The sequence below is a fragment of the Notothenia rossii genome (assembly GCF_949606895.1).
Source record: "Notothenia rossii genome assembly, chromosome: 2".
NCBI classification, from domain to species: Eukaryota; Metazoa; Chordata; class Actinopteri; order Perciformes; family Nototheniidae; genus Notothenia; species Notothenia rossii.
Window position 1 is genome coordinate 6,593,447 of NC_136904.1, and position 27,338 is coordinate 6,620,784.

The 27,338-nt window shown below is 41.9% G+C and overlaps 1 protein-coding gene across 5 annotated transcripts in view; it reads right to left on the minus strand.

Moving 5' to 3' along the window:
* The window catches only part of LOC307030444 (up-regulator of cell proliferation-like), a 93,023-nt gene that overhangs the window by 54,600 nt on the left and 11,085 nt on the right, over positions 1-27,338 (minus strand). The window lies entirely within an intron of this gene.

A 27,338-nucleotide genomic window follows, 5' to 3' on the forward strand; every position in this document is an offset into this window, starting at 1 on the left:
GTCAGTTTCCTTTTCTCAAGTGAAAATAATCTATCTGTTTTTCTGTGTTTTTTCATCCAGATTTTCAGATTTAACTGAGTAATCTGCCACCACCAGAACAACATGCAGGAAACTAAATGTATTTGATGGTACTATGCATTACAAAATAACATTTAAAAATCAACAGTTTAATCAGGCGTTCAATTACCACAAACTAATTTAAATCGGTTTCTGGTCATTTAGGAAGTATTAAATAGGTTAGTCAGAAAAGGTTTTGTCTGTATTGTTTCTGTTGAAACAAGTCTTTTAACGAAACGATTTGTATACATGTTTTCATGTTATATAATAATATTCATACAATCTGAACAAGGTGACCTGTGAATCTAGTGTGAGAATAAGTATTCAGATCCTTAACTTAAGTACAAGTGGAAATACTATGGTTTTAAGTAAAAGTCCTGAATTCAAAATGTTGCGTGTGTAAAAGTAAAAAATGATTGGCTTCCAAATATACTTGAAGTACAAAAAGCAGGATGACTCACTCTGCACGATGGCCAATACCAGAACAGATTATACATCATAAAACTATTATCAGCTATATATACTGTAAGTAGCAAAATAACAAGTGCATGTTATACAGAATGGCTCTTTCCACAGCATTATATTATTATGGTTATTATATTATGCTGTTTTTTTTATCATTGCAAATTCCTAGCACTTAAAAGTTGTAGTTTGTCTGTGGAGCCAATTATAGATACTTTCAAAAATACAGGTTTTATCATTTGTAACATACTGCATTTTATCATATAGCATTTCATGTGTTTATATATATGTAAAAAGTGACTAGTACCTGAGTGTTAAATATATGTAGTTAAGTACAAATTACAGAGTTTAAGTATAATGGACAAATATTTCAAATATTACTTCAGTAGGGAAGTTTAATAAAGGTGTTGGATATTCGTGGATTGGGTGGGATCGATAAGAGATGAGAGGATATGGATGTTAGAATATGGTCGAGGCCTATACTATACGAAAAGACACAGAAACAAAGAGTATACACACATCTGAGTTAGGAAAGATAAGAGAAAGCACAAAGAAACTTAGCCTTATCAGTTGAATTTGCCTCCATTTAGCCTCCCACTACCCCTAAAGGACAGTATGTAAGATGAGAAGCAGATTTACTCAACAAGGAACAACCTTGCACAGTAAGTGAACTTTTAGTCTGACTGGAACACGAATTTTTCATCAGTTAGCTCACCAGGCAGGTTTACATTCAGCTCAAGGAAACAGCTTTTAAAATTAAGTGTGTGTGGGTGTGTGTGTGTGTGTGTGTGTGTGTGTGTGTGTGTGTATGTGTGTATGTGTGTGTGTGTGTGTGTGTGTGTGTGTGTGTGTGTGTGTGTGTGTGTGTGTGTGTGTGTGTGTGTGTGTGTGTGTGTGTGTGTGTGTGTGTGTGTGTGTGTGTGTGTGTGTGTGTGTGTGTGTGTGTGTGTGTGTGTTTACAGGAAGAGACTCACATGTTTTCTGAGGGCAGGAGTTTGGCATTCAAACATATCTCATGTTCTCTTTTGGTATCACGATCACAATGTAACCAAGAGAATCTAGGACTCCTTCCAAACTATTAGAAATAGATATCTGCATGTTCATCATGGATTATTTTTATATGTATTTCCTGATGAAATGTAATATGAAGTCTTACGAAACATTTATAAAAAATGATTCTTCTTAGATAAACATATTTTTTCACAAATCTAAAAGTGTTATGTATTTTCTTTTTTTTAACAACATTAATTGTATATGAATTGAGATTTAAATAAAATTAATAATATTCTACACACTTCAACTCGACTAACTCAAATCCCTATTGTAGAAGAAGAGACGAGAAGCAAGGCCACCTCGACTGAGGATTCTCCGGAGCCTGAAGCCAACACTTACTGTGTGTTCAGGGTCAATACTCCAGCTTGGGTCAATGGAACGATACATAATAATGATATTAACTTTCTGAATATAATTAACCTTTAGTTAACCTTTTATTCAGATTGTGGTTTTGAACTCTTCTCACTCCTAATGTCAAAAGAAGAACCTTTGTAGCTTTTCAATGGGAGTCCTATAGGCTCCTTTTGAACCGAGGTGGTGTTGTCCCCTAAAACAAATACAAAACATAATGTAGTTTTATCTTTATTTTAGTTTGGTTTCCATACAGATTTAGACAGAGCTTCAAGTGGTGTGCTGGAAACCATTTTGAGATGTTAGCCAGACAATCAAAGATTAGTTTAACAACCTGGGTTTTTAGAGAGAGAAAAAAAAAAAACAGTTGTTATTATTTATCGAATAAGCATTCATTCTGATGGATGAAGGAGTAAAATGTAGCAATGGGCAGAAAGAAAAAGTCATTTTGAGGGATATCAGACCAGTGCCCCTTCCTCTGCCAGTGGGTCTGTGTGTTTGGTGAAGGAGTCGGCTATGAGCAGCAAGAGTAGAAGTATTAGCTGGAGTAATCCAAGTCTCAGAGAGAGCAAGGAAATCAAGGCATTGCTGGGGAGTAAAGCCAGAAATGAACTCAGTCTTGTGAGTAGCTGACTGGCAGTTCCACAGGCCTCCTGTCACAAGGTGTTGGATATGCGTGGACTGGGTGGGATCGATAAGAGATGAGAGGATATGGATGTTATAATATGGTCGAGGCCTATACTATACGAAAAGACACAGAAACAAAAAGTATACACACATCTGAGTTAGGAAAGATAAGAGAAAGCACAAAGAAACTTAGCCTTATCAGTTGAATTTGCCTCTATTTAGCCTCCCACTACGCCTAAAGGACAGTTTGTAAGATGAGCAGCAGATTTACTCAATAAGGCACAACCATGCACAGTAAGTGAACTTTTAGTCTGACTGGAACACGCATTTTTCATCAGTTAGCTCACCAGGTGGGTTTACATTCAGCTCAAGGAAACAGGTGTGAAAATTAAGTTTGAATGTGCATGTGCATGTGCGTGTGTGTGTGTGTGTGTGTGTGTGTGTGTGTGTGTGTGTGTGTGTGTGTGTGTGTGTGTGTGTGTGTGTGTGTGTGTGTGTGTGTGTGTGTGTGTGTTTACAGGAAGAGACTCGCATGTTTTCTGAGGGCAGGAGTTTGGCATTCAAACATATCGCATGTTCTCTTTTGGTATCACGATCACAATGTAACCAAGAGAAACTAGGACTCCTTCTAAACTATTAGAAATAGATATCTGCATGTTCATCATGGATTATTTTTATATTTATTTCCTGATGAAATGTAATATGTAGTCTTAGGAAACATTTATAAAAAAATCTTCTTCTTAGATAAACATATTTACAAATCAAAAAGTGTTATGTTTTTTCTTTTTTTTAACAACATTAATTGTATATGAATTGAGATTTAAAGTAAATAAATAATATTCTACACACTTCAACTCGACTAACTCAATTCCCTATTGTAGAAGAAGAGACGAGAAGCAAGGCCACCTCGACTGAGGATTCTCCGGAGCCTGAAGCCAACACTTACTGTGTGTTTAGGGTCAATACTCCAGCTTGGGTCAATGGAACGATACATAATAATGATATTAACTTTCTGAATATAATTAACCTTTAGTTAACCTTTTATTCAGATTGTGGTTTTTAACTCTTCTCACTCCTAATGTCAAAAGAAGAACCCATGTAGCTTTTCAATGGGAGTCCTATAGGCTCCTTTTGAACCGAGGTGGTGTTGTCCCCTAAAACAAATACAAAACATAATGTAGTTTTATCTTTATTTTAGTTTGGTTTCCATACAGATTTAGACAGAGCTTCAAGTGGTGTGCTGGAAACCATTTTGAGATGTTAGCCAGACAATCAAAGATTAGTTTAACAACCTGGGTCTTTTAAGAAAAACAAACAAAACAGTTGTTATCTTGTATTGAATAAGCATTCATTCTGATGGATGAAGGAGTAAAATGTAGCAATGGGCAGAAAGAAAAACTCATTTTGAGGGATATCAGACCAGTGCCCCTTCCTCTGCCAGTGGGTCTGTGTGTTTGGTGAAGGAGTCGGCTATGAGCAGCAGGAGTAGAAGTATTAGCTGGAGTAATCCAAGTCTCAGAGAGAGCAAGGAAATCAAGGCATTGCTGGGGGGTAAAGCCAGAAATGAACTCAGTCTTGTGAGTAGCTGACTGGCAGTTCCACAGGCCTCCTGTCACAAGGTGTTGGATATGCGTGGATTGGAACCCTGCAGCTCTGCGACGATGGATGCGGTCTGGCCCCGAGATAGCACGTGTGGTTGGAGAGTTTGAGGCCTCCATTGAGAAGAGAAAGAAGACTGACACCCGGCACCATGAGCAGACCAAACATGCACAAATGGCATTTGCACAAAATGTTAAAGCACGAACTGGTGCTATAGAAGACATGGGCAATCCATGCTGTGAAAAGAGCATTATAGATCTTATTGTACTGGATACTAGAGATCTTGCCGATGCAGCAGTCATTGACACTCTGAACCAGATTGAGAAACTTGGACTGGACCAATATGACACCTACTGTGGAGGAAATAAGTATTTGATCCCTTGCCGATTTATTTTATTCACCCACTTACAAATAAATGAACAGTCTATAATTATAATGGTAGGTTTATTTTAACAGTGAGAGTAAGAATCTAAAAAAGAAAATCCAGAAAATTACATTACATAAAAGTTAAAAATGTATTTGCATTTATCTGTGGGAAATAAGTATTTGTTCCCCGTGCAAAAAACAAGAATTCTGGCTCCCACAGACCGGTTAAATAAGTCCTCTTCCTTTAAGAAAGTAATCCTAATATCAACTTATTACCTGTATAAAAGACACCTGTCCACAGAATCAATAAATCAGATTCCAACCTCTCCACCATGGGCAAGACTAAAGAGCTGTCAAAGTACCTCAGGGACAAGATTGTAGACCTGCACAAAGCTGGAATCGGCTATCAGACCATCAGAAAGCAGCTTGGGGAGAAGGAGAATGTTGGTGCAATTATTCAGAGATGAAAATAAATAAAATGGGCATCAATCAACAATCAATCGCCCTCGGTCTGGGGCTCCACACAAGATCTCGCCCCGTGGGGTATTGATGATCATGAGAAAGGTGAGGTATCAGCCAAAAACTACAAGGGAGGAACTTGTATTGTCCTCTTTTGAATGCCTTGCATTTAAATGTAAACCCCCCTTCGCTCTGACAATACTTCTGATCTACCGGCCACCCAAACCCAATTCTGCTTTCATTCCAGAGATACAAGACCTTCTCACTACGCTATGCACATCCTCTGCCAATATTATCATACTTGGAGATTTGAATATTCACGTCGACTCCCCCTCTTGCCATTTTGCCACGGAGTTTCTTCTGCTCCTGGACTGTCTCAATCTCACACAGCATGTTGATGTCCCCACACACGCCAAGGGCCATACGCTGGACCTGGTCATCACAAACTCCGCCCCCATCAGCAATCTGCTAGTGTATGACCTGGGGGTGTCTGACCACAAGACCATCTCTTTGGAGCTGTTTTTCCAGTCTCCACTCAGCAAGCCCAAACGCCAAATCCGCTTCAGGAACCTGAGGATCATCAACCCGGACATCATGACCCTGGACCGCCAGCATATTTCCTCCGCCAACTTCTCATCAGTAAATGAGTAAGTGGCATATTACAACCAGTCCCTTAACAGTCTCCTTGATCTACACGCCCCCCTCAAAACCAGGATGGTCACCTTCTTGCGCTCAGCCCCAACACCGGCGAGCTGCGGAGAATGAAGACAGCTGGGCGTGTCCTTGAGCGGCGGCTCAAGGCCTCAGGACTCACTGTTCACCTGTTAGCCTATCGTGAACACCAGAAGGCCTACGCACAGTCCCTCAGAGATGCACGATCCCAGTACTACTCCATCATCATCAACAACAGTACTGGAAACTCCAAGCAACTCTTCTCCACAATAAACCACCTCCTCAAACCCCAAAGTCCTCTACACTCCGACTCCACTGAGAAGCAGTGTAGAAACTTCGCCGCCTTTTTCAAAAATAAAGTTGACACCATCCGCTCCATCCTCTCTAGCCCCTCTGCACCTCCAGTTCCAACTGCTGACCCACAGCCTGGGACAACCCAGCCTCTTCGCTGTTTCACGTCATCTCTCAGCAAGAGGTTGAGGGCATCGTTAGGAGGATGAAGCCCTCCACCTGTGTCCTGGACCCCCTTCCGTCAGCTCTGGTGAAATCGTACATCTGCACCCTGAGCCCCATGATCACTAAGATCGCAAACCTCTCTCTCCAGTCTGGCCATGTCCCCTCTGCCCTAAAAGCCGCTGTCATCAAACCTAGTCTTAAAAAACCCTCCCTTGACCCGGGAGTCCTGGCCAACTATAGACCCATTTCCAACCTTCCATTTCTGTCAAAGGTGCTGGAAAAAATAGTTGCTGCTCAGCTCCAGGACCACCTAAACTCCAACAACCTATTTGAGAAGTTCCAGTCTGGTTTCCGCTCAGGCCACAGCACAGAAACTGCCCTGGTCAGGATCACCAACGACCTGCTGATGACGGCTGATGCTGGCTCTCCCTCTCTCCTCATCCTCCTTGATCTCACTGCAGCTTTCGACACCGTCGATCACGGCATCCTCCTCCATCGTCTGCACTCCACCATCGGACTCTCTGACTCTCCCCTTGACTGGTTCACATCATACCTCACCGGGAGAACAGAGTACGTCTCCTTGGGTGAGGCAGAGTCGGGTACCCACAACGTCACCTGTGGTGTCCCTCAAGGATCAGTTCTCGGCCCCACCCTTTTCACACTCTATATGCTCCCCCTTGGCTCTATCATCAGCCGACATGGAGTATCATTCCATTGTTACGCTGATGACACCCAATTGTACCTCAGGATCAACCCTACCTCCTCTGCAGCCCTGCCTTCACCCACACTCACTACCTGCCTGGAGGAGATACAGGCGTGGATGAAGCTAAACTTCCTGAAACTCAACAGCTCCAAGACCGAAGCCATTATAGTTGGCACCCCACATCAGGTTCGGTCATCCACCATCACGACCATCACCTTCTCCGGCCAGGACATTACCCTCTCCTCAACAGTCACCAACTTGGGTGTGAAAATGGACGCCCATCTGACCTTTGAGGCCCACATTAAACAGCTGTGCAAAAACTCCTTCTATCACCTCAGGAACATCGCCAAACTCCGCCCCTCACTCACTCTGTTCGACGCGGAAAAGCTAGTCCACGCCTTTGTCTCCTCAAGACTGGACTACTGCAATGCACTCCTCATCGGGATCCCTAAGAAAAGCATCCAGAGGCTCCAGTACATCCAGAACAGCGCTGCTAGGATCCTGATGAGGGTGCGCAAATATGATCATATCACCCCCATCCTGAAATCACTACACTGGCTCCCAGTGGAATTGAGGATCGAATTCAAGGTCTCCGTCCTCACACACCAGTGTATCTATGGAACAGCCCCTCCATACCTCAAGGAACTCCTCACCCCCCTTACCTCCGTGCGGACCACCTGCTCCAGCAACTCAAACCTCCTCAAACCCCCGAGGACTAAGCTCCGTACCATGGGAGACCGGGCCTTCTGCTCGGCTGCCCCCAGTCTGTGGAACGCTCTCCCCGATCACATGAGAGCATCAAAGACCGTGGAGGTTTTTAAAAAAGGCCTCAAAACCCACCTCTTCAATAGAGCCTTTCCCTAGACCTTTTATTTATTTATTATCACCCTTTTATCTTATTTTATTCTTTTTACTTATTTATTTTTATTTATTGCTTTTTATTCTTTTTACAATGTTAGCACTTCGGGATTTGAATGCAAATATTAAGTGCTTTATAAATTAAAGCCATTATTATTATTATTATTATTATCATCAGCCGACATGGAATATCATTCCATTGTTACGCTGATGACACCCAATTGTACCTCAGGATCAACCCTACCTCCTCTGCAGCCCTGCCTTCACCCACACTCACTACCTGCCTGGAGGAGATACAGGCGTGGATGAAGCTAAACTTCCTGAAACTCAACAGCTCCAAGACCGAAGCCATTATAGTTGGCACCCCACATCAGGTTCGGTCATCCACCATCACGACCATCACCTTCTCCGGCCAGGACATTACCCTCTCCTCAACAGTCACCAACTTGGGTGTGAAAATGGACGCCCATCTGACCTTTGAGGCCCACATTAAACAGCTGTGCAAAAACTCCTTCTATCACCTCAGGAACATCGCCAAACTCCGCCCCTCACTCACTCTGTTTGACGCGGAAAAGCTAGTCCACGCCTTTGTCTCCTCAAGGCTGGACTACTGCAATGCTCTCCTCATCGGGATCCCTAAGAAAAGCATCCAGAGGCTCCAGTACATCCAGAACAGCGCTGCTAGGATCCTGATGAGGGTGCGCAAATATGATCATATCACCCCCATCCTGAAATCACTACACTGGCTCCCCGTGGAATTGAGGATCGAATTCAAGGTCTCCGTCCTCACACACCAGTGTATCTATGGAACAGCCCCTCCATACCTCAAGGAACTCCTCACCCCCCTTACCTCCATGCAGACCACCCGCTCCAGCAACTCAAACCTCCTCAAACCCCCGAGAACTAAGCTCCGTACCATGGGAGACCGGGCCTTCTGCTCGGCTGCCCCCAGTCTGTGGAACGCTCTCCCCGACCACATGAGAGCATCACAGACCGTGGAGGTTTTTAAAAAAGGCCTCAAAACCCACAGACCGTGGAGGTTTTTAAAAAAGGCCTCAAAACCCACCTCTTCAATAGAGCCTTTCCCTAGACCTTTTATTTATTTATTATCACCCTTTTATCTTATTTTATTCTTTTTACTTATTTATTTTTATTTATTGCTTTTTATTCTTTTTACGATGTTAGCACTTCGGGATTTGAATGCAAATATGAAGTGCTTTATAAATTAAAGCCATTATTATTATTATTATTATAATGATTTCAAGGCAGCTGGGACCACAGTCACCAAGAAAACTATTGGTAACACACAACACCATATTGGATCAAATCCTGCAGCGCCTGAAGGCCCCATGCTCAAGAAGACTCATGAAAGGCCACCATCATTGTCAGCTGAGAACTGGTAGGCCTACCAAGTCAGATTGGTGGGCTGTTTGGAGGACCTGATTTCTTTACAAGAGAATGCATCTCACCCCACAGTTACGGTACGTCTACACTACAGGCATAAAAAAATGCTTTCAACGCTTCGCCCATTCACTTGAATGGGGTGACGTAGAAGATTTTGAATCTTCGCCGAACTGCATTGTGGGGAGCATGGCATGGCTTTGCAAGCATCACGAGCATCTATCGATGCTTGGCATCAGCCAATCAAATCCCGTTTATGCAAATCCCGCCAGTGCAAGCGCAGCCAATCAAACCGCGTGCAAGCTGGGAGAGCCAGACCGCAGTTCATTTCCTCATATTCCAAACGAGATATTACGGTAGCAAATCACCCAGTTCTTTACGACCGGAACTATTTACCGGGATACAAACCGGAGGAACCAGGCATGGAGGGAGGTGGCAGAGACAGTGGGTGAAACTGATAGTTTTTTCGCCTGTTTGGAGAGTTTATATCCAGTTTACTTCGTTTTAACATTGCTATTGCTTTGTATGTCGGGGGCGGGAGATTCATGTGATTGGTTGCTCGCAAAAAATCGCCAAGCTTCAGACACGCCCAGCTTCAAGATTTTTTCATGCCTGTAGTGTAGACGGGCCGTTAAGGTCATCATCCTTGATGGGGCTGCTCTTGTGAACATGCTACGACCTGGTGCTGCTAAGACGTTTTTTGATTATGTGCAGAAAGTGTTCTCACCATACTGACATGGTATCAGCTGGAGCATGTTAGCAGTCAATGTCGTGTGGGATGAATATTTCCCCGAAAGTCTGAAGGCTGAAACACGCAGCAAGAGAGGGAAGGGAGTTCATAGACACGTTGAGACATCCGGTGTCATTCCTGGAAACTGGCCAGAGTTTCTGCGCATTGAAGACAAGAAGGCTGAACTGTTCTCCTTCCTGGCGACCAGTGTGACAGCCCTCAACACTGGCAAACAAATAATCAGTATTTGCACCATGCACACATGAGGAGGATAACCACATCCTACTGCACCAAGGAGATTTTGTGAAGGAAGGGTATAGCAAGGTGTCAATATGCACACTTGACGCGGATGTGGTAGTACTGGCAGTCACAGCAGCCCAATCCCTCAACATCACTGAGCTGTGGGTTGCCTTTGGAGCTGGGAAGAGTTTTCGGCATTTAGCAGCTCATGTGATGGCGTGATCACTAGGTCAAGATCGATGCCTAGCCTTACCAATGTTCCATGCATTTACTGGATGTGACACTGTCATCTTTTCATGGCAGGGGCAAGAAGACGGCGTGGGATACATGGATGACGTTTGATGATGTGGAAGAGGGGTGGAATCATGCCCGCCCCTCCCTACACACAGATCACGCAGACTTGGTGGGGCCTCACCTCGCGGAGGGGGCCTCACCTCGCGGAGGGGGCCTCACCTCGCAGAGGGGGCCTCACCTCGCGGAGGGGGCCTCACCTCGCAGAGGGGGCCTCACGTCGCGAAGGGGGCCTCACCTCGCGGAGGGGGCTTCACCTCGCGAAGGGGGCCAGATGGGTTTGTTACTCAAAAAAAGTAATATATTACATATTACTTAAAAAAAAAGAGTAATATATTACTTTTAAAAAAGAGTAATATATTACTTTACTTCGTTACTCTCTACATAAAGTAACTTGTTACTTTACTCGCTCCACTAGAACCCCCCCGGAGGGGGCCTCATCTTGCGGAGGGAGCCTCATCCGAAGCGCAAATGCACACACACACACACACACACACACACACACACACACACACACACACACACACTGAGTACACATATCTGAGTAAGGAAAGATCATAGAAATCTTATCTTTCCTTACTCAGATGTGTACTCTTTGTTTCTGTGTCTTCTCGTATATTATAGGCTTCAACCATATTCTAACATCCATATCCTCTCATCTCTTATCGATCACCTCATAAAACTATTATCAGCTATATATACTGTAAGTATCAAAATAAAAAGTGCATGTTATACAGAATGGCTCTTTCCACAGCATTATATTATTATGGTTATTATTTTATACTGTTTTTTTATCATTACAAATTCCGAGCACTTAAAAGTTGTAGTTTGTCTGTGGAGCCAATTATAGATACTTTCAAAAATACTGGGTTTATAATTTGTAACATACTGCATTTTATCATATGGCATTTCATGTGTTTATACATGTAAAAAGTAACTAGTACCTGAGTGTTTAATATGTGCAGTTAAGTACAAATTACAGAGCTGAAGTATAATGGAAAAAGATGTCCAAAATTACTTCAGTAGGGAACTTTAATAAAGGTACTTAGTTATATTCAACTACTGTGTGAAGACACATGACACAGTGCAGCATTGAAGAAGAAATGTGAGAAAGAAGCAGTTACACTAATGTGAAATTCTGCTTTCTGCCACTTGAGGGAGCAAGAAATCACAAACTACACACACATAACAGTAGTGGCAGATTTGCTCTTTTCTTTTCAGCAAATACTACTTTAAGTCCCCATATACTAATGAAAATGATTTGATGAAGCAGTAACTATAGGCTGTAGGCCTACCAAATACTGTGTAAGGCAAAGCAAGGCAAGTTTATTTATATAGCACTTTTCAACACAAGGCAATTCAAAGTGCTTTACAAAAAACGAAAGACATTATGAAAATGGCCTTTAAAATCAGTCATTAAAAAAAAAAAGTTAATAAAATAAACATTAAAAGAAAAAATACATGGATAAAAGTTACAGTGCAGTCTAAGATATGAATAGTTCAATTAAAATAAGCGACAAAAAGAAAAGTCTTCAGCCTGGATTTAAAAGCAGTCAGAGTTGCAGCGGACCTGCAGGTTTCTGGGAGTTTGTTCCAGATATTTGGAGCATAATAACTAAACGCTGCTTCTCCATGTTTAGTTCTGACTCAGGGGACAGAAAGCTGACCCGTCCCTGAAGACCTGAGAGATCTGGATGGTTCATAATTTAGCAGGAGGTCAGAAATGTATTTTGGGCCTAAACCATTCAAAGCTTTATAAACCAGCAGCAGTATTTTGAAATCTATTCTTTGACACACGGTGGAAGCGGCTAAGCCCTTCCTCATGAAAAACCTGGCGGATTTGAGGTGCCTTGCTAGGGGGCTTCTATTTAGAAGAGAGAGAGAAGATGCAGGGGAGGAATCCTGACGGGTTGAGCGCTGGCTTCTGGGCAGAGGTTCCGGAGTTTCTGGAAGTGGAAAAGAGAGAGGCAATCAGCCACTAAGTTGAGGTGGCTGGGAACGTGACGAGCAGAGATGAGAAAGTTGTGGGTGATGGAAGACCACGTGATGCTTCTCATGAACGGCATGATGTCACGGCACGGGGAGCGCGCTTTATTAATAATTCTGACCACTGATTGGTTGTCACAGAGTACTGAGATCCGCTTCCGGGGCCAGAGGTGACCCCACACGTGGCAGGCAACAGCGATCGGAAAGATCTCATGCAGAGCGGAGGAAGAGGCGTGGCTGGGGAATGCCGGAGGCCATGAGCCTGCGAACCACTCTCCCGGAAAGAAACCCCCAAAACCCACGGATGGGGCAGCGTCCGTGAAGAATCTCATGGAGTCGGAGGAGTACACGAGGTCGTCGTAGAAGAAGGTGACGCCATTCCAGTGTGCGAGCAGGAGGGACCAGAACCGCAGGTCAGAGCGGCAGCCTTCATCTAAGAAGACGTGGTCATGGAGGTTTTCTACAGCCGACGCTGTATCCAGGAGCCGGGAAATGAAAGAGAGCCCCTGAGGGATAATACGCATGGCGAAGTTGAGGTGGCCGAGCAGGGAGAGCAGCTGCTGCTTGGTGATAACTTGTTGCTCACAGGAGGACTTCTTAATGTCGCGAATGCGCTGCAGTTTGTCCGTGGGGAGAGATGCTTCCATGTCTACGGAGTCGAGTGTAATGCCCCAAAACTCCAGGCGTGTGGTGGGACCTAGCGTTTTCTCTCCTGAGAGGGGAACACCTAACTCCTGAAAGCATAGTTTGAGTTTTGCTAGAGAGGCGCCTGAGTGTTCCCGAGGGGGATCTATGAGGAGGAAATCATCCAATAGATGCAGGACGGAAGGGATTCTGACGATGTTCAGGAGGATCCAGCAGAGGGCTTCGGAAAAAGAATTAAAGATGCAAGGGCTACTTCTGCACCCGAAGGTTAAACGGACAGCGAAGTAGAATTTGGACTCCCATCTGATACCGAACATATGCCACTGAGATGGGTGAATGGGAATTATTTTGAACGCGTCAGTAATGTCTGCTTTGGAGAGCCACGCTCCTTGCCCTGCGAATTTGATGAGCTTGATGGCATTATCAACTGAAGTGTAATGAAGAGAAAAATACTCTGGGGGAATAAGGCTATTGATGCTGCAAAACGGGCCAGCGCGAGGAGCGGACAGATCGAAGATGAGCCTTATCTTCTCAGAGTATTTGCGTGTAGCGACCCCTATTGGGCTTGTCCACTGGGAACGGAGAGGAATGGAAAGGACCGATTAAATATCCTTTGTTGAGCCCTTTTTGAATGAGCTGAGAGACTATGGTGGGTTCTTTGGTGGCTGACTGCAGGTTTTTTGCCACTAAAGTCACTGAGGGGGGGGGAAGGACCCCTACCCTGAACCCTTGAGAAAGCCCTCACAAAAGATAATCAACGAACACGGGATTTGGGTGAGTCGAAAGCGCAGCTGCTAAATGTGTGGTGTTAATGGAAGTTGAGGGGTGATGTTTTAAGAGGTTTTTCCACCACGTTGATTCTGGCGCGGGAAGGGGGGCCGGCGCCTTGGGCAAACTGAACTGAGCATCCCTGCAGGTACTGCAAATATGAAGAAAAGTACAATGAAGGTAGGAACACACGTTCTCATTAAAAGAAACGCAAATCTTATTATCCCCTTGTTTGATCACCTGACGGTTTGGTTTATTGTTCCCAGAATACTGCGTGGGGAAAACGCTAGACCCGGAGAGAGGCACTGAAGGGCAGAGCGGAGAGGTGTGGCCCTGCGCTCCGCAGCTGATGCACGAGACGACTTGTTGCCCGCCGGTAGCCATAACGAGCAGCTCGGTATCCAGCACGGACCAGTCCAGGCGGATGTTACAATGAGCTAAGTGCAGCGCTGCTTTGCTAGAGAAGCTTTATGGTATTGGTAAAACACGGATTTCCCGTATTTGATGCGAAGATCGCCGATCATGGCCAGATAAGCATCTAACTCCACTCTCCTTTCAGGGTAAACTGCGCAGAGGGCATCGCGGAAGATGCTAAAAGCTACCAGAAATTGCCCTATAGAAAGGTCTTTGAGGAGTCGGGGGTCTGCAGATTTAAATACCGCAGTAATGCTTCCTCCCGAGGCGATGGCTTTGTCGCACTCCGGGGACGGCAGAATAAGGCTGATTAAATTAATGTATTTCCCGTCGAGGATCTTAGCTCTGAGCCATGAGGAGATGTTAGCGGCTTGGGAAATGTAGGGCCTACCTGAGGGAGTAGCCGGGAGGGCGGAAGCCAGAGAGTGAGAAGGAACTACCTGACCCGGCGGGGCCGCCGCAGAGGTTGATGCTCCGGCCTGGCCTCTCTCCATGGACTGGAGGCGAGCGTCGATTAGGAGCATAGAACTTGCCAGAGATTGCAGTGTGTAGACTAGGCTGCCATCGAAGAGGGGCTGAGTGCCGGAGCTCCCGGGCTGAGCGGCGCTGGGCTGGGCGGCGCTGGGCTGCTGAGCGCCGCTGAAGCCAGCCTGAGGAGTGGAGGATTTCTTGGCCGAGCTAGCTCCTGGAGGACTCGCTTTTTTAGACCTTTTGCCCCCGCGGCCAAGAGAGCACCCTCACCCTCTTCCGGGGGGGCTGGCTGGAGCTGCTGGCCTGGGCTGGGAGACAGCGCCGGGGGCTTGGTCCGACAGCTCACGGAGCTGGGAAAGCAGGAGATCTGGTGCTGGGGTGATGCCCTGCTTGCGGAGATGGGCGACGAGGAATTCTGCCTCTGCTGTGCGAGAGCTGATGCGGGCGCTCAGACGAGAACTGATGCAACGGTGACTTGAGGAGTTTGACGCTTCCTCTGGAAGTGCATCGGAATCGGGATCAAGATCCTTCGAAAAAGGTAAGATCTCTGAAGAGTCTGAATTAGACATGTTTTTTTTTTTTTTCGTATCCAGTGTTTTTTAGGCGTAAGAGGAGTGTAAGCTACCAACTTAGCGCGTTGACACCTGGAAAACAGCTGATGGAAAAGGGGAGAGCATATATAGAGGGATTAACAGGTGCGATAATTAGGCTTGTGGATGGAGGGAAGTGATAGGTTAGCTTGAGGAGTGGCGCTCCCTATCAATTAGTGAAGGGAGCGAGTATTGCCATGACGTGCAATACAAAGTGATAGGTCTTCCTGCCTGAACTTGCGCTGAGCTTCATTAGTCCAGTCTACTGAAGATAAAAGCATGGACAAGTTTTTCCAAATCCTGCTGTGACATTAGTCTTTTAATCCTAGATATGTTCTTTAGGTGGTATTAGGCTGATTTAGTAACTGTTTTAATGTGACTGTTGAAACTCAGGTCAGAGTCCATGACTAAACCTAGATTTCTGGCTTTATCTGTTGTTTTGAACAATGCAGACTGAAGCTCAGCACTAACTTTTATACGTTCTGCCTTGGCTCCAAAAACCATTACCTCAGTTTTGTCTTTGTTTAATTGGAGAAAGTTCTGACACATCCAGTCATTGATTTGTTCAATGTACTTACTCAGTGTTTGAATTGGAGAATAGTCTCCTGGTGAAATTGTTACGTAAATTTGTGTGTCATCTGCATAGCTATGGTAACTTATTTTGTTCTTCTTCATTATCTGAGCCAGTGTTAGCATGTAGATGTTAAAGAGAAGAGGCCCCAATATGGAGCCTTGAGGAACCCCACATGTCATATTTGTCAACTCAGATGTGTATTTACCTATAAAAACAAAGTTGTTTCTGTCCTTTAAGTAGGATTCAAACCAATGTAGAACTGTTTCCGAAAGTCCCACCCAGTTTTCCAGTCGGTCTAGTAATATGTTGTGGTCAACAGTGTCAAACGCAGCACTGAGATCTAATAATACTAACACTGAAGTTCTGCCACCGTCTGTGTTTAAGTGGATGTCATTGAAGACCTTTACAAGAGCAGTCTCAGTGCTGTGGTTTGGACGAAAGCCTGACTGGAACACATCCAAACAGTTATTTAAATGCAAGAAGTTACTCAACTGTTGAAAAACTACTTTTTCAATGATTTTACCTAGAAGGGAGGTTTGATATGGGCCTGTAATTATTCATTACTGAAGCATCTAGATTATTCTTTTTTAAGAGCGGTTTAATGACTGCAGTTTTCAGGGCCTGTGGAAAAATACCTGAGTGAAGAGATTTGTTTACTATATGAAGTAGATCTGAGGCCATGAAAGGCAAAACATATTTGAAAAATCCTGTTGGAATAATATCAAGGCAGCAGGAGGAGGATTTAAGAAGTTGAATAATGTCCTCCAGGTTTTTATCATTAATCTGATGGAATTGTGTCATGGTGTCTGAATTGATATTAGGTGGACATAGGGACAACACATTTGCTGTACCTGATACAGAGGCACTGACTGCTTGTCTGATTTTCTGAATTTTGTCAGTGAAGAAGGAGGCAAAATCATTGCACGCCCTGGTGGATAGAAATTCAGAGGCTACTGACACTGGGGGGTTAGTTAGTCTGTCGACGGTAGCAAACAAGGCACGTGCGTTGTTTTTGTTTTTGGTAATGATGTCAGAAAAGAAAGACTGTTGTGCGTTTTTTAATTCCAAATTATAAAGGCCAAGTCTCTCTTTATATATTTCAAAGTGAACCTGGAGATTTGTTTTTCGCCACCTGCGTTCAGCTTTTCGACACTCTCTCTTTTCTGTTCTCACGGTCATGGCCTTTGTCCATGGAGATATTTTCTTGCCAGACACTTCCTTTACCTTAGTTGGAGCAATGGCATCTATAACATTTTTAATTTTTTAATTAAAATGATCTACTAGCTCATTTACTGAGATGTTAGCAGGGGCAAGTGTGGAAGAAAAATTCTGAGTAAACATTTCCCTAGTATTTTCAGTTAAATATCGCGTTGTGGTTACCTCTTTTTGAACATTTTTGTGAACAGAAATAGAGCTCTCAAAGAAAACACACGAATGGTCAGAGAGTGCAACATCAGTCACCACAACCTTAGAGATATTCAGACCCTTTGAGATAATTAAGTCCAGAGTGTGCCCCTTATTGTGCGTGGGCTCCGTCACATGCTGAGTGAGTCCATAGCTATCAAGAACACATAACAGTTCTTTAGCCCCTCTGTCCTGGGGGTTGTCAACATGGATGTTAAAATCACTTACTAATACTTTACCTGTCTCCCGGGTCGTGCAATTGGGTCCTACATCCTAAGTGTCTGAGTTCGTAACAAGAATGGTCAGTACAGGCAGTTGAAAGCCACTTGTTCAGTGCAAACAATCTGCTGAATCTCTCCACTCCTCTTCTGACTGGCGGTGACTGATGAACACCTCCGCATTTAGAGAGCTGACAGTTTCCAACCGACATTTAAAGTCTTCTTTCAGCATTTCAATGGGAATGGGAGTTCAAAAAAGACTTGATCTCCTGACAGGACGAAGCAAAGTTAGAGATCTTCAATTCTGACAATGAAACTCATATTGAAAATTGGAAGATATTGGTTGACTCCAAAAAATCACAGTTGATGGACAAAATAAAAGACTGTCAAACAAAAATGGAGCAGAAACTTCGGGAATACTACAGAAGGAAAGACAGACATGTGAGTCTGATAGAGTAATACAAAATGAACTTTATCAAGCGTATCAGAAGTCTTAAAGACGAATTCCAGAATTCACTAAACAATGCATTGGATTGTGCGCTTGAGGAAAAAAAAAGTTTAAAAGAGGCTCAGGACATTCAGAGCAAACACAGAGAAATGATAGAAAAAGAAGTAATGCAACTCTTGAGTGATCGCAAACAATGCACACTTTCTGATGAAGAGTTGGAACATGACTTTCAACAGATGTGGACAAAAGTCACAGTAAATGTGTCTGGACTGAAAGAACTAAACATATCTGAAAAAGTCCTTAAACAGTTGAGGATAAATTTCTCAAATCGTAACGTCAATGAGGAATTACAGAACATTACAGACCTAAAGGACATAGGAAAGAAGCCTTTTAAGGTTAAAACTGAACATAAAAAAGTAGGTTTGAAAGGTTTGGCATTCTGGCAAAAAGAAGCTTCACAGAGAGAGTTGCAGAGTTGAGCAGACACTGTCATTGAGTCTTGCACACTATTTGTACTTGGTAAAGCAAACACCGACACAGACTACCATGACTCTTTTACAAAGGATCTTTTGGAAAGATTCCCTAAAAGGAAACACTTTCCAGCCCAAGTTTGAGATTGACCTGAAACTTCACATTTGTGGCATTGCCTCAAGAGAGTTCCTTCAAATGCACAGAAATGTTCTGTTGTCAAGGGATCCCAAAGTTCAGCTGGAAAAGTACAAGCCACAGTACTTGTTGGATTTTATTGATCTATACAAAAAGAAAGATCATTGCCAACGAAAAGCAGATGATTTTGTCAGACTTTGTATCAAACCTGCTGTGGAAGAGTACATCAGTAGACATCTGGGAACTAACATTGTGGATAAAGTGTTGGCAGGCCGCCATTCAGCAGAGTACAGTTCACGAAACTTTTTCCAGTACAACATTCAGGAAGAGTTGCTGGGAACACTTTCAGAGTTTTGTCAAGTTCATTTGTAAATATGAAATGTACGTGAAGCACTTGATATTTCAGCACATCTTGCAAGAAATGTCAAAGGACAAAGCTTTATGCAAACTGAAAGGTCAGAATCTGCAAGTCATAGTTAAAAAATTGACTGATGCAACTGAAAGGGCCTCAAAAGGAGAGGATGGTGTCCTACTGCCAGATAACAAGGAAAGCATCACAGAGCTCATCAAAAACATGCGCAGATATTTGACCAAAGATATCTCGCTTTCAGAAGAGGCTTAAAAAACCACCCTGTTTCAAATCCAAAGCACATGCCATCCATTTAAAGAGAGCCTCATCAAATCATTGAGTGAAATGAATGAACAGCTGCAGGAGGAGTTCTCAAAATCTGAAGGCATCGCTGAGACTGTGAACAAACTTCCAACCAAACCACAGGATGAGCTTTTCAATCGGGTGTTTGGTTGTGGACAACAATGTCCATTTTGTAAAGTTCCTTGTGAAGCTGGAGGTAAAAAACATGAGGAACATCATGCAGCTGTTCATCGGCCACAAGGTCTCAGTAGATACAGGATTATTGACACTCAGAAGCTGGTGGTAACAATGTTCACAACTGATGTTCACAGTGAACGTCAATTCAGTTTTGCAGACACTAATGGAGAGTGGCATCCTCACAAGGACTACAGAACAATCTACCCAGACTGGCTCATTCCTCCAGACTACGCTAGGGAGGCATCTGACTACTGGAAGTATGTCCTGGTTAAATACAATGAGAGATTTGCCCAATAATACAACGCCAAGCCAGCTGATGTTCCAGTAGCATGGAGGAAAATTATAAAGGAACAAGCACTGAAAGGCTTGAAGGAAGCCTTCAACATTAACCCTCCAATCCCTCTAAGGTCAAACCCACCCCTTTTTCCTAGGTTAGGCTCGCGTGGGCTTTTTTAGTAAAATACTATCAAAACAGGCTGGCTGGCTGGCTGGCCTGAATGGTCTGCCTACAAACAAATTAAATAACGCTGATCACAGTGGACATGAGTGAGGGAATAGTATATTTCACACAGCCACCAGCTTCTTGGAATAATGCCCCTTTTTATACAGTAAGGACAATAACTGCAGCAAAAATAGAGAACATTGAGGGTGTAGGAGAGTGTATTGATTATTCTTTGTGAAGAAAGCCTTCGAACATTAAATGAACAATGTACAGTCCTGACAAAAATCTCTTAAACAAATCAATGTTTAAAAACGGGCGGATTTTTCATATCCGAATGAAGGGAGAAAACAAAACAAAACATTTTAAATGATAAAGTTGACTGCACCATGATGTTTACTGGCATCATTCAGTCTGAAACTTCTTAAACTAATCAGTTGTTCAATGGTGTTCATCAGAGAAGTTACAAAGCTAGAGATAGTTATGTAAGGCATTTTCTTTTTAAGATTACAAATGTTTTATTTTCCTTCATCAATCTTCTATAAGACCTCATGTACAATGACTAGTATGCACGATAATGATGTTAACAAAAAAGAGGAACAAAAAAACGTTTTCTTCTATGTTCAAGATTCAAGATATTTTCAGTAAACTGTTAAACGTTGTGCATTATAACTTAAGTTTTCACTAGAATTGGAACAAATATAAAGGATGTTTACAATATTTCTGTGGATTATCGAGAGTAACATGGACACCCTGATGGGATTTAAAATACTATAATTGCTACAAACTAATTTAAATCTGTTTCTGTTCATTAAGGTTACATCAAAGAGGTTAGTTAGGAAAGGTGGTGTCTATATTTGTTTCTGTTGAAGCAAGTCTTTAAACAAAACAATATGTATATATGTTTTAATATTATATAATGCCATTCATAAAATCTGAATAAGAGTCAAGGTTGCGTGTAAATCTACTGTGAGAATAAGTATTCAGATCCTCAACTTAAGTACAAGTGGAAATTATATGGTTTTAAAATACTCAGTTACAAATAAAAGTCCTGAATTCAAAATGTTAAGTATGTAAAAGTACAAACGTAAACGTAAGCCCGATGGCCCATACCAGAACAAGTATAGAATATAGAAATCATATAAACTATTTAACTATTATCAGCTAAATATACTATGTATCAAATGTAAAAGTACATGTAGGCAGAATGGCTCTTTTCACAGAATTATATTATTATTGTTATTATGTTTTTTTTTTTATCATTACAAATACCTTGCATTTTAATGTTGTAGTTTGTGAATGTGGAGCCAATTTTAGATACTGTCTAAAATACTGGGTTCATAAGTTTGAACATACTTCATCATATCATATATTATTTTTGTATAGTATAGGGTTTTTATATGTAAAAAGTATACATTTGTATTTGTTTGTTTTTAAAGGCTATACCAAATACTGTACGGGAAATAAAGTCTGCACAAAAACATTACTCACTAATAATTGGGGAAAAAAGCCACTAGAGGGCACTAAAGGCTCATGAAGTCCACAATGAATAAAGGTCAGCAGCACCAGATGCTTTACAGACAAAGGCCATGTAAATACAAGAGTAACAGAGCACAACTACTTCACAAGAAAGTCAAATAAAACAAACACATACTGGTAATACTAAAACAAAAACTGGAATATTATTTAAATAACCAGAACTTTACTGTTCCCATATCATTTAACCCTTTGAGTTGTGGCTAAGACTAGCTATTTAATCAAATGAAATTGTCTTCTTAATCTACGTTAATTTGTTTTAAACGCGTAGTTTATCTTTATAGCGTGTGTTTAAACACACACACACACACACACACACACACACACACACACACACACACACACACACACACACACACACACACACACACACACACACACACACACACACACACACACACACACACACACACACACACATCACTTGCATAGTGGAATGCAGATTTGGAGGAGGAAGAGGTTTTTTTTTTTTTTTTCCTCACCGTAGGAGGAGCCCGGGTTTAGTGAAACAGTGACATCACTGTTTAAAGAGATAGAGGAAGTACTGTAACTTTGTATTACAGTATAAAATAGGAGTAAAATACATTAAAGACACGCTGGACAACATGCAAGAATCTAACAAAGACCAAAGATAAATCATATTTTTTTCATCACTGCAGGTCAACATTTTTAATTGGTCACCAAAAACTGCACTCTAAAAAGTATATTTTGGAAAAGTTGAAGTAAAGCACTTTTTTGAATAAATCTGATTCAGATTTCTGCTTTAGCGACGGCACTGTACTTTTGTGTATTATATCAACTTCAAATTGTGCTTTACTACATTGACCTGCTATTCTTATGCAAATGCAAGCGCTTCAATTAGGTTTTCCTGTCTAACGTCATGACGTAGACGTTGAACGTCAACGTCTTTTCCAGCAAGATTTTTCTAGCTGAAGCTGCCATTTTTTCTCCTCGTCAATCTCATCGTCCATGCGGTCAAGGTCACTCTGAAAAACGGTAAGTTTAATGCAGACAAAGTCATGTTTTACACATTTAAATTGTCAGATAACAAATGTTCTGCCTGTATGGGTCAAATGTACGTCTTAAGGGTTAACTTTAGTTAACTAACTGAACCGGACCAGCTAGTTAAGTCATGCTAACTTTAACATGTTCGATGCATTTAACTGATTTTGTGAAATGTGTTAGCCATATGTTTAAACCACTGGTGTGCTAAAGGTAATGTGGCATTTCATTTAGCATTTTGCTAGAGGACACTACCGGACTGTGAGAGTAAATGCTAGGTGAGTAACTTGTGCAAGTAATTTGCACGCGGGGCTCTCGTGGTGTAATACCGTTACTGAAAGTAGTCTTAAGTTAACGTATGTCATACTGTGTACTGGTTAAGCTGCTTATTTGCACATTAGCACGGATACATTTAAGCGTACATGTGTTTGCAACTGTGCTGCGCGCTCGCAGTTCTGTTACGACGTTTGGGTGTTTTACTGCCGTCTCCGTTAACGTATTTAGTGAGACACAGGCGATGAGAGAGGGTGCACGTCGTTCTCATGAACGCACAGTGGTGAGTCCGGCGCTTATTAAACAACACTGCTCTGCTGCTATTCCTAAAAGGAATTCCTAAAAGGAATAGCAGCAGATATAATAATAGCAGCTTCCTAAAAGGAATAGCAGCAGAGCATGTAAAAAATGTAACTCCGCCAGCCCGTAATCGCGCCCCCGTAATGCTGCCAGTCCGACGTGTTCCCATTCTGACAGTCCTGTGCGCGTATGCTAATTAGCCATGTGCGCCAAACAGAAGAAGGGCCCTATCTTCTGCCCGGCGCAATTTACTTTAGTTATACCATATATATATATGATATATATATATATATATATAATAGTTTTACCGTGAGTAAGTGTTTAAAAGAATGAATGAATGCGGGTGATGCTTGGTGCGCGTGTGTGTGCGCCCATCTGTCTAAACACACGCAAATTAAACACGTAAGTGTATGAGAAGGAGATCGAGTCAGTCGACCTGCGATAAGCAGCTGATTCTGAACGAACTCGTCTTCGAGATGGACGTGTTCTAACGCATTTTTAATCGATGAAATGTTAACACAACAGTATATATCTGACCATTTAATTTTCGAAATTAAATGGTCCCCCCCCACCCCCCCCAACAACTCCGCCAGCCGGTAATCGCGCCCCCCCCCCCCCAACAAATCCACCACACATTGCTACCTGGTCTGTGGGAAACACTGCTTAATATTAATGCATTTTTAATTTGCTTTTCATGATTCTTTCCCTGATTGGTGGTGGTTACATCAGCCCTGGACACAACTCATCAATCTACCCAAAGGTAAGTTAAACTGCAGAATTAGAGTGCTAAAGACAGTGATTTTTTTCTGGCTTTAATGTGACAGCGTGTACAGGACAGTGTTTTGTTAATGTACTCATAGTTTTGCAAAATGTAGTATTAATGCTCACAAATTAGTAACCCATTGCAGCTTAAATCTGAAAAAACTATTTAAGAAATCCTATCTAGGCCTGAATGTGAACTGACTGTAATGAAAACTGAGCCTCAGAGATAAAAAAATAATAATAATTTTGAAGATATCCACATTGGATTTGATGAATTCAGACCGTTGAAGTTTTGCTTTAGCTTAAGATAAAGTTTTTAACAGTTGATTTATATTTAAATTTATTTGGGAAAGTGAGCACTTTACAACCTGTACTGACAGAAAAAACAATCAAATGGCCACAAATTGCTTCCAATGGGCATGTGTGTATTTCCCTTAAGACAGACTTGATAACTGTAAACCTATCCCTTAAGGCACTGTTCGTCAATCTTTAAAAAAAAACAATTCAGCATCGTGAATACAGAGATGTTATTGCCAAATAACCATTGAAATATGTTCTGTAATATTTAAACAATACCTGCATGTTATGGCATTTATTCTCAATTATATTAAGGTGAATGGTAGGCTATTACAAACTACATTTACACTGTTGCTGTCTTTGATGCCTCAGTCAGATAGGAATGCAGTTTCATATTTATCATACCATTTACAACAATCACCTTTTATGCAGTCAGTGTGAATAAATATTAATTTGCAGCATTTCAATGACTATTTACGGGCACTATGGCCGTTGCATGAAGTTTGCAAAGGCTGCTACACATTTCGAGTTTATTGTGATTTATAAAATGAAACTGGGGCTACTCCAGGGGCTTCATTTAAAAAAAGGGCTTATGATTCAAGTCAAAAGGTGGAATACGGATGAAACACCAAAGTTCTTGTGCATCAATATATTTCAGATTTATATAACACGTGGACACTCTACGCTGGTTTGACTTCATAAATTACAATCAACTCTAAATGTGTCGCAACCTTTACAGTTTCATGTAAGGCCCATAAATTGTCAGTGAAACACCCCAAATTAGTATTTGTTTACACTGACTGCAAGGTCAGGATTTGCCATGATCACTCAAGGTGATCGTGGCAAATGCTGTCAGAACACACTGTGAACGTATAGCCACTTTCAAAACGGTTCGTGCTTTAGAACAAAAGTACACGTTGAAGACGCATATAAAACGAACATGAAGCCATAAAAATGAACACAATATGTGAAAAATATGAAACTGCACACCTATATGCCTGACTGAGGCATCGAAAACTGCATCATTGTAAACGTAATTTGTAATGTGCTGTTCATGTTAATATTAATGAGAATAAATTCCATAACATGCAGGTATGGTTTCAATATTTCAGAACATATTTCAATTGTTCTTTTGCAATAAGATATGTTTGTATTCATGATCGCTGAGTCCTGTTTTTTGGTCATTCCCTGTGAAATGTATTGGGTTTTTATTTATTCATAAGAATGGATTCATCCGTTTTTGCAAAGTAACTTATGTTTGACACATGACGTGATATTTGTATACATTTTACACAAAAACGTAGTTTCTCGCGTTTTCGTCACCATTTGTAATTTCTGTGCGTACGCCTGGATCAGTGTCCGTGGAGAACTGCACATTCTCCCGTCAAGTTTGTTTTTTATAAATCCAAAAGTGCTTAGAGTGGCGTGCGCCATCTTCTATAAATGAGGCCCCTGGTGTGAGAAACTGCCTTAAGGTTTATTCTGAGAGGGCTGGCTACATTAACAGACTGTTGTGTTTAAACAATTGGCTCCACCACCACTATCTCCTTAAAAATTCAACCTACAAAGGAACTCCCAATAAAGCCAGTTTCTTTTTTTTTTTTTCAGTTTTCCGCTTCATGTGGAGATGCAAGGACTGTGGGATTGTGTTAAGAAGAAGATCTGAGCTGCTCAAGCATTACAAACTGAATCATAGGCACTATGGACGGGGCCATTCATATCCATGTACCTATTTAAATTGTACATGTAGATTCAAGACTTGGAATGCCCTACTAAGTCATTTATCAAGGAATCACCCTGCCCAACAAACTATCAACAAAGCTGCATCAATGTTCACATGCCATATTTGTGTTCATAATCAACTCTGCACTGAGAGGGAATTTTTTCAACACATCTTTAATCATCTTAAAAATAAGGAGACTGTTACATGCGTGTTCCAAGACTGCGAATATAAAACCAATATATATGAGAACTTCAAAAGCCATAAATACAGGAAACATTCTGGGACGGGGAATATCTTTAAGCCTGGTAGTAATTCTGTTACAGAATCCTTTGCCAGTCTTGCCAGTGATATTTCAGATGGGGAACGTATAGAGAGCAATGACAATTTAGATTCTGCTTTTGTCGATGGGGTTTCTGAGAACTTGGAGAAGGATATCGAGCTTAAACTTGCGTCAGTCCTTCTTAAGTTAGAAAACATCTTTCTTGTGTCAAATGCTGCGGTAGATGAACTTCTGCAGGAGTTTAACTATTTGATTGGTTCTCTTTCTCTGCCAATCACTCAAAAGACTATTAACCAAGTATTACAAGATAATGGTTGCCAGTTTGACCAGTCAGTGGTTAAAAAACTAGCCAGTGCACTCTGTGATAGAAACCCTGTTAAAAAAGCAATTGGAGATAAAGGCCCACTTTCCAGTGCTTGGAGGCGAAAGGCTTACTATAAGAGACACTTTAATGTAGTGGAACCAGTGGAATATATACTAGACCAAAAGAATGGAAAGTCATTCCAATATATTTCAATTTTAAAGTCTTTGGTACAAATTCTTGACTGCCAGACAATCTTAGATCAGGCTGTTAATTTGAATACTTTAGATAAAGAATCACAGGGAACTTGTGCACAGATATACAGATCTTTCTTTGATGGTGCCTTGTTCAAAGAAAATGGACTTTTGTCTAAACAGGAAAGCCTTTCCTTGATATTATATATTGACGATTTTGAAATATGTAATCCCCTTGGTACATCCAGAAGGAAGCATAAAATCTGTGGTTTGTATTGGATTCTGGGCAATTTACCACCGGGCTGTAACTCTGCTTTGTCCTCCATCTATTTGGCAGCTTTAATTAAAAGTACTGATCTGAAGTGCTATGGCTATGATAAAGTGTTAGAACCTTTTCTTAACGATCTTGTCATTTTGGAACAGAAAGGGATATTTGTGTCAAAGTTGGGCAGAACAATAAAAGGCACAGTTCAGTGTGTGGTTGCTGACAACCTTGGGGCACACGGTATTGCTGGATTTGTTGAGAATTTCTCAGGGTCATATGTATGCAGATTTTGCACTGCAGAAAAAGCAGACATCCAGACTCAAGAAGTTAGAAGCGGCGTCTTTCCTTTGAGAACCAAAGACATTCATGCCGATCATTTAAGAACAATTGAGGAAAATGGGTTGCCCAATTATTATGGTGTGAAATCAGAGTGTATTTTATCAAAGCACCTCTCCTATTTTGACGTTACCTCTGGGTTTCCTCCCGATATCGTGCATGATCTTTTCGAAGGTATTGTTCCTTTTGAACTTGCACTTTGCCTGAGTGTATTCATTAAAAAAAAGTATACCACATTATCTACATTAAATGATGCAATATCATCTTTCAACTTTAAGTGGGCTGACAAAACTAATCGACCTCATCCTGTGCCTCTCAGTTTTGGGTCCAGAAAAACTGTTGGGGGAAATGC